Source organism: Nilaparvata lugens, chromosome 4 (assembly GCF_014356525.2).
Source record: "Nilaparvata lugens isolate BPH chromosome 4, ASM1435652v1, whole genome shotgun sequence".
Lineage (NCBI taxonomy): Eukaryota > Metazoa > Arthropoda > Insecta > Hemiptera > Delphacidae > Nilaparvata > Nilaparvata lugens.
Window position 1 is genome coordinate 36,179,842 of NC_052507.1, and position 20,123 is coordinate 36,199,964.

Here is a 20,123-nt window from a genome sequence, read left to right on the forward strand (position 1 = left end):
AGAATTTTACATATGATATAGAAATTTACCTATGAGTATAATAAAAATTTTCATAACGGCAAGGAAATTTGTGTGAGTGCGCCACATCAGATTTTTATTGCTGGATATCGCTTTCAACAACTTCTGGTCATTCATAACAATTCTATGGAACTCTGCACATGATATCTTCATCGAATTGAACTATCAAGAGTATAATAGAGCCTTAATAGAAGCTACACTCATAGTCTATAGCATAGTATCGGCACATCTGCCCAGTATGGTGTCCGAATGCACACAATGTCCGGAAATTTATTGAAAAGTCAGGGATTTTGTCAGGAAAAATGATTTTCCACCTATCAACTTTAAATGTGGTTATTTGAGTAGAAAGGATTATCGAAATGATGAAGGACGAAAAATATTTGTGAGAAAATCACAATGAAAGAGGAAAGGGACTTGAAGTGAGGAAACGAGTGTGATAAGTAAAACTTCCCAAGGATGAACCACAGTTGTACAGTTGGTCAAGTTGGAATGGAGATGAGGAAAAGAGTGAGTGATATGACAGTTTGTGAAAAGCATTGAGGAAAAGTATATAAACAGGAAAGAGAAGCCGATAGGTGATGATGAAGAAGGGAAAGAGGGAATTAGGAATGGAAGGTGAGTGAGTGAGTGAGTGAGTGTTCATGAGCAAACAGAACGTGAAACAGACGCGAGACTAACCTGTGTGTGTTGATTCGTGTATCACCCCCCTCACACCTCGACGCCAATCCATCCATCGAAAGCTGCGGGTCTGTTTCAGTGGGTTGTGTGTAGATAAGAAGCAACAGTCCAAGATAAACAAAAAGTGCATGGATGCTCTTCTATCTCCATTGAATCATGAATCGATTGGTCTTACACGGTTTTCGATGAAACCGTCAGCTGTCTTTTCTATCATACGATAACATTGCTTTTTAACTCGCTTTAGAAGGACGTTGTGAAGGGTTAGAGGATTCTTGGCCGCTTTAGATGAGATGTTCAAATATTCATCTGGAAAACGTAATAATTAAATATTTCCTTCAAATATTCTGATATTTTGCAAGCTGTGTTGTTACATGTTTCACATGTTAATGCGTGTGTACTCCTACATAGAGATTCAATTCCATTCTGTAATGTCGTAGAGGCCGCAAGATATAAAAGCAAGTTAATTTTAACCGTGATTAACTTTACAAGAACCAATCTGAGTTTTCAGCCGTCTTTTCAAAAAAGCCTTCTCTGATTGGTTCCGGTAAAGTTAATCCCGGTTGAAATTTAACCGGCTTTTGTGCAACCGGCACTTACATCAACAAAATTATTCGAGTTAATATAATATCAATGTGCGGGTTTCGACATTTATTTTCGTCGTATTTGTAATTGATCAGCAGTTCTTAATGAAAAGAAACATGACCACCTTCTTATTAAAAAAATGAATCTGGACTCAATAAGGGTCAAAGATGTTGAAGCGACAGAGTAATTTTTCATTTCAAATACGATCGCCAATGAAACCTACTGTCAAATTATTATTGTGAGAGAACTAGCAGCTTTCATAATTCTCATCAACTCTATAATTGAAAGTTGGGGTTGCCAAAGATTACAATACAACAGTTCTTGAGCGGGTTCTCCAACCCAGGAAGTCACTAGTTTAATTTATACATCACAGTCTCTATCTTCCACAACCCGATAGGATGTCAATATGCTTCATAATTCAGAGACCCAGGATTGATTCCTGGTCCGAACCAGTAAATAATTTTTCTAGAGTCACTCCCGTATTTCGGATGGACACGTCAAGTCATCGATACCGTCTGCCTCGAAAGACCCGTTAATACTCAAGTACTGATGCGGGGTGTTTTCAGACCCCCAGAGTGATAAATTAATTGTTGTTGATTGACGTAAATTTTCTTCACTGCTGTGATTTCTAGAACCTTCAAGACAGCTCATTGGCCATCTGTCGATACAGTTTTTGCTAGTTTGCACTCACTGCACTTTGTTAGTTGGACTGTTGGAAGTGTCTTGGGTGACAGTAGACTCCGGCTCCAGTAGAAGTATTTCATATTTGTGTACTATATTATTGAGTCATCACTGAAATCATAGTGTGTAACTGAAGGATGTTGAAATGACACATAACCTAGATACATTTGGACTGTTGTATAAATTAGAATTGGAACCGTTTTGGGCGTAAGTGAGCCTGTGGTACTTTTCTTTAATTAATGTGATTATGAATGATTGAATAAATAAATAAATAAATGAATAAATTTGAAGTTTTATTAATCACATATTCTATATTCTTTTCAAAGTCTTCAAAATTAATTTAGATGAATTGAATAGAGCCACAATAAGGCAATATATTTTCTAAGATATAATTTGATGATGAAAACATTTTAACGTTGAGCCAGAAAATGATAATCATAATATAAAATGTATAACTATGATTAAAATAGTCATATATTATATATAATTGTATATTCGATTATGTAATGTTATGATGATTGTAACATGCAAATTCCAGGTGATGATCAATGTGATTTTTTGAACCGCAGAAATTAGCATATCAGAACGTAGTCGAAATCTCAGTAAATCTTAGTGAATAAAATAAGCAAATCAAAATACAAGGAATATTATTTTATTCTGGTAATTTTCATAGTTTCCTAGTAAGGAGTTCAAGATCTGTAATTTCATCATTTTGAATAATTAAAATAATTTATTTATTTCTCGAAACTAAACAACGCTACATTCTCCTCCCAATTTTTTCAGTGTTTCCGGTTATCGTGAATCAATTCGAAACAGTTTTTCTCTCAAGGAAACTTTTATTAAAGAAAAAATTAATGGGGGGTCTATCGGACCCTTTGCGCCAGTGATAGTGTCACAAAAACCGCGGCAGTACTTGAGGATTGAGTAATTTCAGACACCAAGAAATTAATCAGTTGCGATCTGGGAACCTGGAAACTCTGGTACCAGACCTTAGCCAGTCAGGTAACTGAACATGAATTATGTTTCCTAATCATCGAATAAACATCGATTGGGGAAGAACGGGAATATTCAAAAATGTCAAGTTGTCAGTGTTGACGCTCCACTGAAAAAGCCAAAATTCATTGCTCGATTTTGTGTGTTATGCCAAAACTAAAAACTATTCAGGAAGCTTCTTTTAAAAATGAATCATGGAAAGTTTTCTAGAGAATAGTGGCTACCAATCACAGTTGGCGTTGGTTGCTTCCCGTCTAGTGAGGCCGTTTGCAGCTGTCCACGGCAATACGAGAAAAGCGAAGTGCATTCACTCAGCGTCTGTCCTCCGTCATAAGCAGTACAAAATGTAGTCTGATCAATATTTCGTGTTAATCATGGCTTCCATGCCAGCTTTAGGCCTTTTTAGTATTTGGCTCTGGAACCTTTTGTTCCAGTAGCATTTTCAATTTTTTCCGCCTCAGTAGTTGCTTTAATTAAGGAGAGAGAGAGAGTATCAAATTGTCACCTCACAATGGAGATTTTCCTCCTATAACCGCTACTAAAGGTACGTCATAGATTTATAATAATAATTAAGGAAATGATTATCGATGAAAGCTTCCATCAGAGTGTTACATTTGTTGTGATAGATACATTTGAGTGTAATATGTAGAAATGTAGAGTACCATTCTGGAATTGAGAATGATATTCTTGATTTTAAATTATTTTTGAAGAGGAAGTTATTAACCTAAATTTCAATTACTGTTGTTTAAATCCAAATTGACTGATGTTTATAGTATATTATCATGAGTTCTATCAGTATTTTTTTTATAGATTTTATTTGTCTTTTTGATTCTAATAAAAAGCTTTCTTGATTATTTAGGAAACACCTATCATGTAATTTATTCTTTTAAAATTACACCATAAATGTAATTTACGTAAGAGAACTGACTAAACTAACAACAATACTCGAAATACCTTGTTATGAAAAGTAATTCAATCAACTTGTGAATTATGTTGGCCTATTATGGAATACTATGTACTCATCGCTTTGTGTATAGGGCATAACCCTGATTACAAATAAATTCTATTCTATTAAATCAAGAGATTGAAGTAGGTAATGTCTATTTATGTTTTAAAGTAATAAGTATTGATTTGAGTTTTATATAACCTAAAATAGGTTGATTTTATTATATAACTGAAGTTAAGTTAATTTGTATTATCCTAGTTTATTTTTTTATTCTAACAGCGGTGTAAGTACGGGAACATCAAGTATGGGATCAACGTACGAATCCATCAGTTCACGGGTTCATGAACGTGTGTCTTTAAGCCGCTGAGACGCCTCTGAATCGATGGCCGTCCTAGAAGCTTGGGGTATGCTGTCTCCTGTCCATCTGGACGTGTAGAGCTCGATCACCGAGCCTAGATTCAAATTGAAGAAACGGCTATGAGGTAACAACCTTTTTCCAAATTAAACGAACGTCCCAGGAGCTCCGGATGTGACAAAATGGGTTTTAGTGACGACAGACTTTCAATCAATTAAAACGTGTGGAATTAGACTTTTTGTTAAATCATAATTTTGAGATATTATTGGGGATACATAGATTATTTATTTTATTAATTTGGTTTGAGTAATAGATTTTCGGTTGTATCTTTACATCGAAATGTGAGGCCATATTTTCTCTGTAAGGATCCAGCTGGGAATTTCAGTTTTCTTTAAATTTATAAATAATTATAATCTTAATATAAAATGTATAACTATGATTAAAATAGTCATATATTATATATAATTGTATATTCGATTATGTAATGTTATGATGATTGTAACATGCAAATTCCAGGTGATGATCAATGTGATTTTTGTCAGAACCGCAGAAATTAGCATATCAGAACGTAGTCGAAATCTCAGTAAATCTTAGTGAATAAAATAAGCAAATCAAAATACAAGGAATATTATTTTATTCTGGTAATTTTCATAGTTTCCTAGTAAGGAGTTCAAGATCTGTAATTTCATCATTTTGAATAATTAAAATAATTTATTTATTTCTCGAAACTAAACAACGCTACATTCTCCTCCCAATTTTTTCAGTGATTCCGGTTATCGTGAATCAATTCGAAACAGTTTTTCTTTCAAGGAAACTTTTATTAAAGAAAAAATTAATGGGGGGTCTATCGGACCCTTTGCGCCAGTGATAGTGTCACAAAAACCGCGGCAGTACTTGAGGATTGAGTAATTTCAGACACCAAGAAATTAATCAGTTGCGATCTGGGAACCTGGAAACTCTGGTACCAGACCTTAGCCAGTCAGGTAACTGAACATGAATTATGTTTCCTAATCATCGAATAAACATCGATTGGGGAAGAACGGGAATATTCAAAAATGTCAAGTTGTCAGTGTTGACGCTCCACTGAAAAAGCCAAAATTCATTGCTCGATTTTGTGTGTTATGCCAAAACTAAAAACTATTCAGGAAGCTTCTTTTAAAAATGAATCATGGAAAGTTTTCTAGAGACCGTTCTTAGTTTTCGTGATTCATATACTAAAGTTATATCACGGTCTGTCATTTCATAATGAACTAGGTAAGAAATATATGTAGACTATTATACATTCTATAAATATGTTTCATGCATCTTATAGCGTGATGCAGTCGATTTCGTTACCATTTACTGGTCTACTCCATCATTATCCATCTGCGTGACTGTATTTGCATCTCCAAGACTTTACTGAAAATAATCATAATCACAATAATGATTGTGTACCCTTCACCGTTCACTGCCATCTGAATAACATTGATAGCTAGAAACGTCTCTCACAATCTCACAGAACGTTTACACTTCAAAACTCCCAACAGCTTAGTTTTGCTGCCATAGTATTGAATGATTACATTTTGATTAATAAGAAAATTTTAAAAAGATACTGCATACGAATCTCCGTTTACAGAAATCTTTGATATCCTATACTATTTAACGAGCAATATCTGTTTATATGTTTAGATGTTTAGATGTTTAGATGTTTAGATGTTTAGATGTTTAGATGTTTAGATGTTTAGATATTTAGATGTTTAGATGTTTAGATGTTTAGATGTTTAGATGTATAGATGTATAGATGTATAGATGTATAGATGTTTAGATGTTTAGATGTTTAGATGTTTAGATGTTTAGATGTTTAGATGTTTAGATGTTTAGATGTTTAAATGTTTAGATGTTGATATGTTTGTATTTCACCGGATCTCGAAAACGGCTCTAACGATTCTCACCAAATATTAAGAACATAGTAGGTTTATAATAGAAAAATTCGATTGCACTAGGTCTCATCCCTGGGAAAACTCACTGAAGGACATTAAAAGGATTTATTCATCTTTGGAAAAACAACATGATCATTTCGTTGTCTGTTGATGATGGAAATGAGTGTGCGAGTGCATGTGTGTGGAACTGAGACAAAATTATGACTCAGCTGTTGAAGTTTTGTAATCATTCAATCAGGTAGATAGTGCTGGTTGTACAAGAGCCGGTTAAATTCCAATCCTGATCAATTCCAGTAGAACCAATCTGATAAACTATCTTTTTGAAATGGTCTTCTCTGATTTGGATTAAAATTTAACATGCTTTTGTGAGAGAAATTTTTGCATTCCTCTGGGAATTAATCTCAATCCACTGTGATTAGATATAACCTTTCTGTATGAACTATAAATTATAATTTCTTCTTTCGTGATACATTTTATATGCTTTTATACTCCAGAGCGGAGCTCGGTGCCACGATATTATTCATTACAGTGGAATATTATAATTGTTTTATTCATTAACTATTTAATAGAATATTGTAAGTATATTACAATTTGGAAAATCATAGATGTAAAACAACCTCATATTACAAAATGTATTTGGTTCATATAATGGATATAATATATCACATTCCAGTATCACTATAAAAATTGTATAGTATTATTGATAAATATTAAAGTAGAATATAATACATCCACTTGAATTGGGATTTTGATAGAAAGAATTACACTGGCCAAAATTACCAATGTTGAATACATTACTCTTCAGAATTTGAGTTATATAATAATTATTATTAAAGAGCCCCCAATAGTTTTTATTGAACTCTAGAATCAGAAAAGTATGAAAGTTTAAAATGGACTCGCCTTCAAATCCAAATACTTCGATTATTACATAATTCTACAGGATTGCTTGATCTTTCAAGGGTGCTTCAGTTTTTTTCCGGAAACTGATCTAATTCCCCATTATGTTTGTCAGTTCAATCTTTTTCCCATAATGATGAATATTATTGTTTCACATCAATACACTCATAATATTAAATGAATCAACAACTAAACTCGCTACTCCTGCAGAGAAGAACAAATATTATTGGAGGCACAAATTGTGCCAAATGTCGGTAGCAGGCTTCGCATTAATCCCACACTCCAACAAAGATAGCCGTTCACACACAGTCCAAACAAAAATAATAAAACGTCACATAATTCTCCAAATGACATCAAAACAGAAGAAATGTCACCGTGTTAATTACACCGGGCCGTAAATTTATTGCCCGTGGAGTGACCCCAGAGTCCGCTACGGACTACTATGGAATCGTAATGAACAATTTATAAAAATTTCGCTTTCGCGCCCCAAACTGTTGGGAAAGGGGGGGGGGCTGGAGCCCAAAAAAGCGCGCCCGACTTTAATAGATAGCCGTCATTTCCGGCTGTTCGTTGAAACTCACACACGCGCAAGTTCACGAGCACGAACGCGAGCAAAAAGAATAACAACAATATAGGTTCGATACATTAATTCTCCGACGTCTGATTCATTATTTGCGACGGTCAGAAAATTAATCGCCTTTGTGGGAGGGGGGCGGCCTGGAAGTTGCATGCTTTTGTTAGGAAATGCCAAATAAAATTATTGTGTTCTGTGGTGGTGAGGAGGAAAGGTCGATATTACTGAATGCTGATGTTCATGAAATGATTTGTACATTGTCTGCTTTTAATTAGCTTTCTTAATGGAGCGTTAACTTGTTCAAAGATTGATCACTGGTTATCACCAACGATATACGATTTCGCGAATGTGATATTCTCCATCAATACACTTTTTACGATTGTCTCCTATAATGATCATCAATTATTTTCAAGAAATTTCAAAAAATAACTTTAATGAGAGTGCATTTTGAGTATTGGAGAACTAGATGTATTGTGAACCTGATGAACTCATTAATGAAGTGTTTCAGAATTTCCAAGAGTTAATATCAGGAATATCTCTATAATGAACACAATATATAAAATTGGAATTTCCAATCTTGATGGAAATTCACGAATCTCGTTTTCAATTTAACTTAAGCTCTGGTTTAGTTGGATTAATTTCCTATCATTATGGTTTTATACATACATCATTTGTATCTTATCATCACTTTCACCAAATGTGACGAAAATTGAATAATGAATATTAATACGCTCCACAGAATTGGATGAGAAAATATTAACTGCAATTGTTTTCAAACGATTTGAAAAAATATTCCTGTGAACTCTCCGGTTCCATGGAGAGTTGAAATAATATGTAAGAAAACAGAATCCTGGAGGCAACTTTCTTGCATCTTCTGAAACTAAACAGTTGTACCATAGAAATTATTCTGAAACAACAATTAAACTGGGTGAATAATAATGTTTATCAGTTAATAGTTGTTTCTCTTCTGTCATTTTTCCTTTGTGCTTTTTCATTATTCTATTATTTACAAAAATACCTGTTAGTGTATATCTGAAAATGTTATTTTTTATTCTAACCGTGAAGGGAATGCAAATCTGTTGAAGAATGTAATAATTACATAATTATTATTCTTTGAGACAATATCGATATCCCAAAGAATATTTTGATCGAATTCAACTTATTATCCGGTATCAAGTTGTGGGCTTCTACTCCCATAGCTCCGGGAAAATATCAATTCTATAGGATACTGGCTCTATGGAAGCAGATTTAGCATATTATTTTTGAAATTCCTTCACAAGATTTGTCGGATATAGTAGGACAGAAACTTCTCGAGCTTTCCTTAGAGTTTGTTTAGTGCGTAATATAATGAAAAATAATGATAAATCGTGATATTCATAATGATGCGTGAAATTCAAATTGATGTACATCAAACTAAATCTGACAAAGCACACATTATTTGTGATTTTCAAGCTATAATTATGTATTGATTCTCATTAAACACTCATATGCAAATGGAAAATAATATATTGTTTTATTAACACCAACTTTATACTAACACCAAGTGTACACACTTACGTCATAGTGATATGTTCATAATGTTCAATAAGCCCTTATTCACACAACTTTCACAACCCTAGAGTACTAATCTCATTTTTCCTACGTTACTATGAAACATTAGTAAAACTCACTTATAACTATTGGAAGCACTGATTTCTCAATTTCTGATTTCATAATGTTCTCATGGATGATTAACATCATTATTATTATTATGAACTTATATATATAACATTCCAATTTTTGACATCTCTACCATTCAATAAGTATGAACATTACAAATTTTTGGAAAAGGTAAACACTACAAGCCGATATAGTGTGGCAAAAATAATGAACGATGAATGGAACTATTTGTAGGGTTCGAGGCATTAGAATAATACAATACTGTATTTGAAAAAATATGAGTATTGTAGTATGATATATGAGAAAGAATAGGTATGTGATAAGTCCATATAACTCTCCTTGATGATATCCTGGGCACATTTTTATCTGGTGTTCACCAGAAATCAGTTGCAGATTTCAAAAAATGTTGTTTTTTCGGAAAAAGTAGAGGTTTTTTATATAAAATGGAAGGATTGAGTCTCGAAATCGAAATTTGGGGGTTTCAGGGGTAAAGCCACCCTCTGACGTGACTGCAAATTTCAGATTCAAATCAGCGCCCCAAAATACATGAAAAACCGACGAGAAAAATTATTTCGGGGCTGGTTGCTGCAAAATGAAAGTGTTGAAAGTGTCCTTCAAGTACTGCTACATGTCTGGCTATCAATACCTACCTTAATGGTGTGAAGGGATTTTTGAATCTATGTCAAAGATCTATGTCTAGTCATGCGTGAAATTCACCCATCATTGATATTCTAGGGTTAAAGTTCATTCACATGAAACAGTAATAACGATGATTAGAAATTTAATAATATTGATAAGAGATCAATATGACATGTAGCTTATAAATTGAAGGGGGAGAGACACAGTTATAAGCAAATGCCAGATAGAGGTTGGGTGGTGGTTAGGAGGAGGAAACAGTTTCATTTCACTGCCAAGCTGCTTTCAAACTGGCCGGTGGTTGAATAACGTGCCCCCTTCCACCAAAGAGAGGGTGGTCAAGCTGAGGAGTTAGTATGAACAAAGTCTGAGAGCCCCCCCCCCACATGAGGGGACTACATGGCAGGGGGGTTTTGAGAGGCTTATCTCAGTCGCCAGTCTCGCGGCAAATAACAGTGCACAGCGCATACATTTTATCAGAGCTGAAAATCTGGCCTCGGCCCCCAGTTCTTCAACTGCCCCCGGGGGCAGAGCCGGAAAGCGGCCATTGCCGCCCCCCGTATCCGGCCATTGCTGCCCCCCCGTCAGATCCGACCTCAGATAAATAACATTAGGCCAGGCCTTAGTGAAGTGGTCACTCGCACACCAAAGCAAAGGAAACGCCTGTGTCACACTATTCCAAACCATTCCGACAACTTGCCTCAATATTCATTTGAAACCATTCAAGCAAGTTCCGTCTATAACCAGTCGAAACCTAGAGTTTTTTGTCGAGTGATATGAACAGCTTCTACAATTCTCAGGAACTGGCAACTTGGAGAACAAAATAGATTGATGCCAGTGATAGATAGTAGTATCAAATAAAGTTACTCAATGAATCAGATTGGAAACAGTGGAAAAAATTACATTGAATAGTAGAGTAGTAAAAATATTTCGATGAATATTGTGAGAGTACTTAGTATCAAACTAAGCTATGCAATATTAAAAACAATATTGATAGTAGCCAATACAAGCACACAACCATACAACAGAACAATGCAATATATTACTATTACAATATTAGTATTAGCCAATAGAAGCACAATACAAGCATACGACAAGACTATAAACCGTTACAATATTATCGTTTTGAAAGTACATGTTAAATATTATGATTTCAATAATATGTGAGTGAATTACATGAATTTGTGGTTATTAAAATTTATTACTGAAAAAATATTCAGCACTGTGACATACTATTTGTTACAGAAGATTGAGCTCATCATCAACAGACTCTGGTTGATTTACACTGATCGAGCTCTATTTCTCGAGTTATCATGATGATAATCCACCTCATTGATGTTGTCTATGATATATGTGTCAAATTTGACCAGCAGCCTATTTGTGAGCGTCAAGATCAGTAAGCATAGGATGGAATACATTCCAGAATGTAATGATGTGTCACAATGCCATAGAATCTGTCATTACTATGCAGAAATAACTAAACATCACATGAAACGTTCTCACTTTTCATTCAACAGATTTAAAATGTTTTATGAAAGTGGATAAAGTTGAATAGACAAGAAACAAACTATGCTCTTTTTGAAACTCTGTTTTCAACATAGATATTAACTTTATTTGTAATAGATCACGAAATGCATTATAATTTGTGCTGAAAAGTTGTACGTGCCATAACGTCAAGTACGTGTGTATTTCATAGAGATGTTCACGTTCAATTTTTCTACCCAGACAAGGAATATTCATCGTCAGCGTTTCCAAGGAATATCATATGAAAAATTTCAATTACAGTGCATGCTTTCCACAAGAAAAATTAAAAGAGAAAACACAATATACAATGAAACAATTTATTACAATAACAGTGTAAGGGGTTTTTTATCTACCATCCCTGTTTCGTTAATGCTAGGTGTAATGGTTTTAATTAAAGGTCAAAAACAATAATTTGCAAAATTTTTAAAAGGAGGCTATGATGGCCGGAATTAAATTTATTTTTAAAATAGGGGGAAATTTAATTAGGAAAATTCATCTTATGTAGGATGATTGTGGATAGAAAGTAATTAGGTCTGGGAAGCATGGATTGAAGCTGGCAATAACAATTAATAGAATAATGTTTATCTTTGTACTCACCGATGACGTTAATAATAGATTGCATACATGCACACGGTTTTATCAGCGAACTTCATGTCTCTGGATATTCTCGACAAAATGTGTTTTTTTCGGCACGACACACGGCAACACGAGAGACGATACAGCAACTCTCTACCCAGCAGCTTCCGGAACCGTACTGTACACCTCGTCACTGCCGATTTCTTTCTCGTACTTTCCTGTTATCATTTGCCAGTAAGGAATGGTGTAAAGGATAGAGGTGCCTAAATTGTTTTTGAAATATTATCTCTTAGAGCTCGGCTAGAGCTGCCTTATCTGCTACGGTAGTTGGCAGATAGCAGGGTTGAAACTTAGTTTAGGTTTGGAAATTCGACTGTGACACTATTTTTATATAGACGAAAATGGATCGTTACAAAAGTAACAATAGAAAATGGGACAAAATTATTGCTGTAATGATGTGGTGTGCTGGTAAAAAGAGGTGAGAAATACCTTGCCAACTATGGTTTCTCATGTAATAGGCAGGTAAAATGAATCCAAACTTCCAATATCAGATGAAGATGACACTACCACCTAGAATTACGAGTAAATCATGTTGTAACTTGTGTCCTATGCTGGTAAAATAAAATAAACCTTCAAACATTCCTCAATTTTCTGCAATATACTGGTTATCGAGTTTAAATCGTTATTTGAATAGAACAGCGGTACTTTTTAGTTCTTGAGCACTCATAGCATCTTCGCTGAAGTGGAACGGGTGAATGTTCGATTTATTATGTGTTGTTTTCTGGAAGACAAGCAATTGACATTGAATCAAATTTTTAATTATTCAATACCTATATGTATTATTATGGTTGTAAGATGAGAAGTTTTCTCAATTTTTTTTTCATCGAGGACTTGCACTCAGAATAATCTCCAACCGAGAACTGCCAAACTTTCCTCTTTTCATGATAGTCACCATGGGTAGAATAGCCTACGCATTGTCTATGCCACTGTTGTTGGTTGAAATTGCGGTATCATCGGGCCCAGTGTGTTGTTAGTGGGCTTTCATTCACTTTGCAGCGCTCTTTTGACTGGAAGAATACCCATTTTGTCTCCGGAACTAACGTTTTTCTTGAAACTTTTTCAATATTCTCGAGCACTGATCGATGAGAAAAAACACGAATTGCGTTTAAACTCTATCAAAGTTCGTGAACCGCCCTCCATCACACTCTCTCACTCCTATCATCCCTCTTCACTATCACATCCTTCCCAACCTCTCATCAGAAGGATGTTCCAATTACTTTCCCAACCAAACTTCTCCTCTCTCTTTTATCTAGGCCCGGAATTCTTTCCACACTTTCAATTTTCACTGGTAGCCCGGAGACTTTTTGAAAACGCTACTCTGGCTGCGAACTTTAAAAGTAAAAGCAAATAATGCCCGATTATTAGTAATCAATCGGTTCCAAAACTTTTGATGAACGTTTCAACTCATTATTTGTTATGTTCTGATTGATATCTTCTTCTTAGGGTGCCAATCCGTTACGAATGTTGGCGATCATCATAGCGATCCGTGCTTTGTTTGCAGCAATCCGGAACAGTTGTGTAGATGTTTTGTTGAACCAGGTCCTGAGGTTTTTAAGCCACGATACCCTGCGTCTTCCTGGTCCTCTTCGTCCAAAGATCTTCCCCTGCATAATTGTCTGCAGCAAACTGTATCTCTCCTCGTTTCTCATGATATGACCAAGGTATTCCAACTTACGTGCCTTGATTATGTTCATCAGTTCCAGGTCCTTTTTCACCATCCTCAAAACTTCTACGTTTGTCACCCTGGCAGTCCAAGGGATTTTCATCATTCTCCTGTATAGCCACATCTCGAAAGCGTTGATCTTTTTGGTTGTGGTTTCATTAAGCGTCCAGGATTCTGCACCATAAAGGAGAACGGAGAAGACATAGCATCGCATTCTGATTGATATACAGAATTCTAATAAGAACAGAAAATAATACAGAAAAATTCCAATAAAGAATTTTTTCATTTCATTGATATTAATTCTATCATGAATATTACACAGATTGTATCATTTTTCATAGACTCGAAGTTGTGAGGACAACAATATATCAATGTATCAAATGATACATAATGATTTATTACGGTGGATACAAGTAGTCTTGGTCTAACGTTGTCTGAGATGTGCGTGTAACAATGAATCTCAGCTTTTACCAATACACTTTCACTCCAGTATGAAGAGGTGACACAATCGCTTACTTACATTGGAAACTTGCTTCACCGGAAACTCAATTTTTGATCCTTCATATTTTTTTTCAGTTCTTGTCTAGAATACAGTTAACACAGTCCCAATAATTCCATACATTTTGGCAAAAGGATCCAGTACCAATCAAATAGATGACGGCTGTTTTTGAAAGCACAACTGAACAACTCATTCTATGAGCACTGCAGGTCTGCAGCAGAAGAAGAGTGATGACAACACATTCAATAGAGCAGGGCATGGATTCCAGCGCGCGCCAAAAGATTATGGCGAAAGATACGATGCCAGTGCCGGAAGTGCAAGTGACACAAAATGGCGGCCGGAAGTGAGTGAGGCGTCCGTCGTCTTCAGTAGATAAAGGAGAATAAGAAGAAGGGGAGGAAAGGAGGTAAAGGAAGGAACCGAGAGGACAAGTGGAAGAGGCTGAGAAAGCCCGAATGACTTCTAATGAATTCACATTTGCATATCTTTCGCGTTTATACTGTGTTAAGACCTCTGTAAATTATCGCCTTAAGTGTTAACCGTGGTGGAATGGTGGTGTGGTGTGGTGTGACTCAAAGATATCGTCATCTTTCTCTTCTTCTTCTTCTTCTTCTAGTCCTTCTTAAGAACGAGGAGAAGGCCAAGGAGGATGCTTTGAGGGCTATGAGAGCACCTCACCACTTTTCTCAACAACAGTATCTATCGATTACAATAATTCTAACACCGGCAAAAGTAGAAGTTTATGAGCATGACAATATTGACGATTGAGAACATTGTGAAAAGCAGACAAAGACTACTATGATATAAAACAATTATTGAAGTAACTTATATAAGGAAAGATAATGAGAGAATTGAATGTGGAAGATGGGGGAAATGATTGAAGGACATGGGTGGAGGAATAAAGAGAGAGTTTGGAGGATCAGATGGAAAAATATATGAATGAATCAAAATGGGATGAATGGGAAGAGGAGAAAATCACAGAGTGATAAGAGTTATAAATTGGAGAAAGAGAAGGACAAATTAGTGCAAATATATATTTCTATATTATAAAATGTGGAAGTAGAAATTTGAGGTGATAAGTACAGAAAATCATAGGGCCAATTAATTAGTTTCATAATAGATCTCATAGACTTTGTCTGCTGTAGAGTGACCCGTTTTCATATGGGAATGGAAGTATTCAATGCGCTTTCATCTCAGATTGGATAAACATTTTCAGATAGAGAACGAAGATAATGGAAAAGAGGAAATAGATTGAAAGATATGGTTGAAGCTGGGAATCTGATGAGATGTAGAATACAGAATGGACTTCATAATCAACCAAAATGGGCTCAAAGAGACCAGAAAACAAGCCGGGGTGAATGATGGGATATAGAGAGCAGCACAACTCTGTTTCAAAAGAGAAAGAAAAACAAAAACAGTGACAGATGGAAAAAAAGTATAGGGAGGATGGAGTGAAGAAGAAGTGGACGTGGTAGAAGAATCACAGTTGGCCAGGGGATGTCTCACCTTCCTTAATTAATGCACTTGCATTTAATGCTCGTCCATTCATTCATTCGCTCAGCTGCATCTCATCTCATTTAACTTCCACAGCAGTCGAGACGATTCAGATCTGAATGTGATTAGAATAATCATTTCGCCCACAAACCATGAAAATACCTCTAGATACTAAGTTTCCATATTTGGCATAATAACTCCAGAATGATGATCAAAGTGGTGGATCGTACTGAATGATTTAACATCTCATGAAATATGTCAAAAAACTATGAGATGAGAATAAAAATGCATCTAGAAATAAATTGTCAAGAAATTTATGAGCTATAGATTAGGATTGTGTGAGAAAAATCAAACAGCGAGTTCAGAGTTCTGAGAGGGGGCCGCGGAATTAGAAATATCTGGAACTAAAAATATCAATGTTAAATGTCCTATGCTTGAAAACTGTTGCTGGGTGGAACTCCGAATATTTGTCAGACAGCGGAATTGGAAATACCCGGAACTCGAAATATGTTGCCAGGCGTAATTGGGAGTATCTGGAACTCAAATTATTTGTTTGTCAGATGGCGGAATTGGAAATATCTGGAACTCAGAATATCAGTGCCAAAGTGGGAGTACTGGTAATGTGTTTGTTATTGAGAAATGGTTCAAGTCTGACTCATTTTCTGGAATGATATGGACTAATTAGCCCACTTAGGGTAATTCAAAGCTCATTATATATTAATTTTGAATGGAAATATTGGACTTGAACTTCAAACAGTAGAAACAACTTGGCTGATCTTTTTGGACTTGTTTTCCATTATCAAAATTTGGGAATAGAATACTTTTGGACCTGGTCTGTCGTTCTTTTTCAATTATATTCATTATATTCATACATATTATGCAAGCTTTCAAAACTCTGTTATCTGTTTCAACAAAAAAGACTGACGACTGTTGATGTGTTGATGAATTTATTTTAGGTTAACTATAGAACCCTTCATATTATCAAGGTAATGGAAGCTTACATGTCAAGGATATCTTAATTAGCTCTTTTAAAGCTTTGAAACATCGTTCATACTCACTCAATGCATGCATGCAGCGAAGAAAGCTTCTCAAAAAGTAATTACTCATAAATGTTATATTTCCAGGGAGTTTCAGAGAAGTGAACTGGCCTAATTTCGTTTAAAGAGAATGTGAGTAAAAAGCGTTGACGTCATTGTACGAGTTTATAAGGTAACTGAATATCGGATATTTTTATTCCAATGAAACAGGTGCTTCAAATTATTCATGCTCAAATCCCCAACACTGTAAATTATATTCTCAAATATTTGATGATGCTTCATTATACATATCATGTATAATAGAAGGGATCTTTTTAAATTATATAATTGCAAACATTTCAAGATCAATATTATCAAAATTGATACTATCAATTATCTCAATCTGGATTGAAATATACAGACATGTGGATTATGTCATAGCCACCTCTAATACATGTATTAGTAATGATTAGTAATGTATTAGAGGTGGCTATGATTATGTAGATTGGGAGCCAATTTATTCTATTTAACAAAAAAGCAGAATTTGAAACAGGCTTTCAAAACCGTCAAGCTTCAAATCTGCAATGTGCTCAGGAATATATTACAAAAAATGTGAATATTTGGTCTATCAGATTGGGGATGATGACGATACTGTGTAACATTTCTCTAGAGTGATTTTGTTTCTCAAGTGAGAGATCAAAACAGGTTTTCACACTAGTTGAAATCAGTTCTGCATCTGATAAATAATTATTGATACAAGCTCGCAGAACTGATTCATTGTAATAATACTATACCACAATACTGAATTATGTTTGCACTCATCAGTTTATGTGGTTATTATCAAAGATCATCTGATTCGAGATCCTGAATTCGAAAGAAATCTAAATTCCGATTTAACAAAAAAAAATTGAACAGAGAAATCAAATGATTAGGAAATAACATTGATAGATATCAAGAGAGAATACACGAAGTTCAAAGAGAGCAGGAATTGCAGGAGTCAATTGTCTTTCGGAAGTTACTTACGCAAGTTCACGAATGCCGCTTGAAAAAATTGCAGAATTGCGACAGAGCAGGACGATAAGCCAGAAAATGAAGATGAAGGATCAGGAGAGAATGGAGGAGTGAGAGAGGAGGAAAGTGAGTGGAGAGTGGCTGGATGTCTGGATATATTCTCCGAGTTGGGATTAATGGCAACATTAGAGTAGGCGAGCAGTTGCTTCTCTAACCTTCCAGCGAGTGCTTTTTAAAAGGCGGCGTCCATCACTGAGGTCTCCCCTGAGACCCCAGCCACATAAATGAGCATGAGAGCAAGAGGAGAGAGTGAGTTACGGATGAAGTACGGAAGATGTTCTCTGAGAGCAGCATGAGATTGATCTATTGATCTATTCATGATTTCCATGCACAATCATGAAATGACTCACAGCCTGAATCCATTCTGATAAACAGTGAAAAATACTAGGATGGAAAGGCTGAACAAATAGAAAGAGTTGAAGACTTACTGGTAGGCCAGATCACAAATTTCTGATCTGTACTGGTCTGTGGAAATCAATAAATTCTTCAATTATCGTGATTTTATAATAATAATTATTATTTTAGCTTAGTAGAGAAATTTGGAAGCTACTTCACCTCACTGTATGATGGAGTATCCTCAACTAAGGGTCCATGACTTGAGCTTACTGATCCTTATTGTGGGTGGAATACTCTTTATATCGTTGCATCTTCATCTTGAAATTCTCAAAAGTTTTCAATTGAAAATTATCAACACAAGAATATAGATTTCTCTTTAAATATTTTCAATCGTTGAAAATCTGTTCAGATTCTGACTAAAATAAATTCTGAATTGATGATTGTATTTCAATATCGTTTATTATCACCAGATATTCTTCCAAATCAATTTACAGTCGATTCTAGGGATGAGAACGGAATCACACTCTCTCTTTTTGATTTTCATTCTCTTCTAGTACTGGTTTTTTCTTGGGTTGGGTTATTGACAGCGAATCATTTTTGCTCATTTGAATCGGAATTGGAAAGACTGATACCTTAATGTCGGCAAAGTATGATTTTCCAGCCTTAAAAAATAAATTCCCCACCGAGTATATTTTTGGAATCAAATCCATCAACCATTCTGCCTCTTAGACTAGCGTCACCAGTTTTTCAAGTTGTTTCAGCGAGTTTTCCCATAGAACCCTTCAAGTTCAATCACTTTTCACTCCCTCTCCAGTTTTTCAAGCGTAGCATGTTAGCTGAGGCAACACACACACACACTCACATACTTTCTACTCACTGGAGGAAATGTTCGTCGTGCTTCTTTTCCAGTAGACCTTCCTTCTCTTCACCTTCCACCCCTCCACTCTTTATACTCTTCTGTCTCATCCACTTTTCACTTCTATTTATTTGTCTCTCAACAGGGCAGTGACCTTCAATCATTTTCCCTTCTCTCCGTTCCTGCAACACTGTCGTCGACTGATTTACCTCTTGCTGCAAATCCGTAGAGCCCTTCAAAGGGCCTGTCAACACTCGTCCCTTCCCCCCTTCCATCACTCACATGCACGCACACACATACACATTCTTTTCCGCTTAAGAACGTGCCCTGCGCCCCCTCTGGCTACTTTTTATTTTATCAGAGCACCCCGTCGACTTCCCACCTTATCAGAAACACAATGCACCTCCTGAGTGTCTCCGATAAGAGTGGTTTCAATGTGAGACAAACTCATCTTCAATCAATTTTCTACTCTGCAGTGTATGTGTTTCAGTTGAATGAGGTGCATGTTGATCACTGATTCAATTGCTCCAGTTCAGAATATTTATTTAAATTCATTCCAGTGGGTGGACTAAATGTTCGATTCCAATATTTTCCTGAACCTTCCATGAAAAAGTGAACTCACAATTCGAGCTTAAGTTGTGGATACATACTGCAGACAAAGTTGAAGTATGATTCGAAGATAAATTCTATGAATTCAATATTAGATTTTTATATTTTCAAGCTCTGTAGCTCTGCACTTGCAGCACCCTGTCAATGAGTAGATTGGGAATATTTTACTGTGAAAGATGTATTGATTGACGACATCATTATACCCAATTCTACTTTGTCATATTATTTTTTGTCATACTTACACAATTGCAGCTGTTTTCCATGCATCAAATCAAACCGGTAAACAGCTGTTTGCAGAACAAGAATACATGTGATTTTCATTACAGCATACTATACTGTAAAGAGATCATATGGTTTTCTCTACAGTCGAGTATGTTTCCCAGTTCCGAAATAATTGTAACATTCAAATTGATTCAAATAGCTATAAAGTCTTAGCGTTATAGTCTTCAGTTGTTATATTGTGACAATATTATTTAAACTT

The 20,123-nt window shown here is 35.4% G+C and overlaps 2 protein-coding genes across 4 annotated transcripts in view; one reads left to right on the forward strand and one right to left on the reverse strand.

The window, feature by feature from the left end:
* The window catches only part of LOC120351157, a 120,343-nt gene extending 108,126 nt beyond the window's left edge, over positions 1–12,217 (reverse strand). The window contains exon 1 of the mRNA XM_039427395.1: positions 12,060–12,217. The gene's annotated coding sequence lies outside the window, so the exon portion shown is untranslated. The remainder of the gene's footprint in view (positions 1–12,059) is intronic.
* The window catches only part of LOC111049599 (nucleolysin TIAR), a 675,963-nt gene that overhangs the window by 112,758 nt on the left and 543,082 nt on the right, over positions 1–20,123 (forward strand). The window lies entirely within an intron of this gene.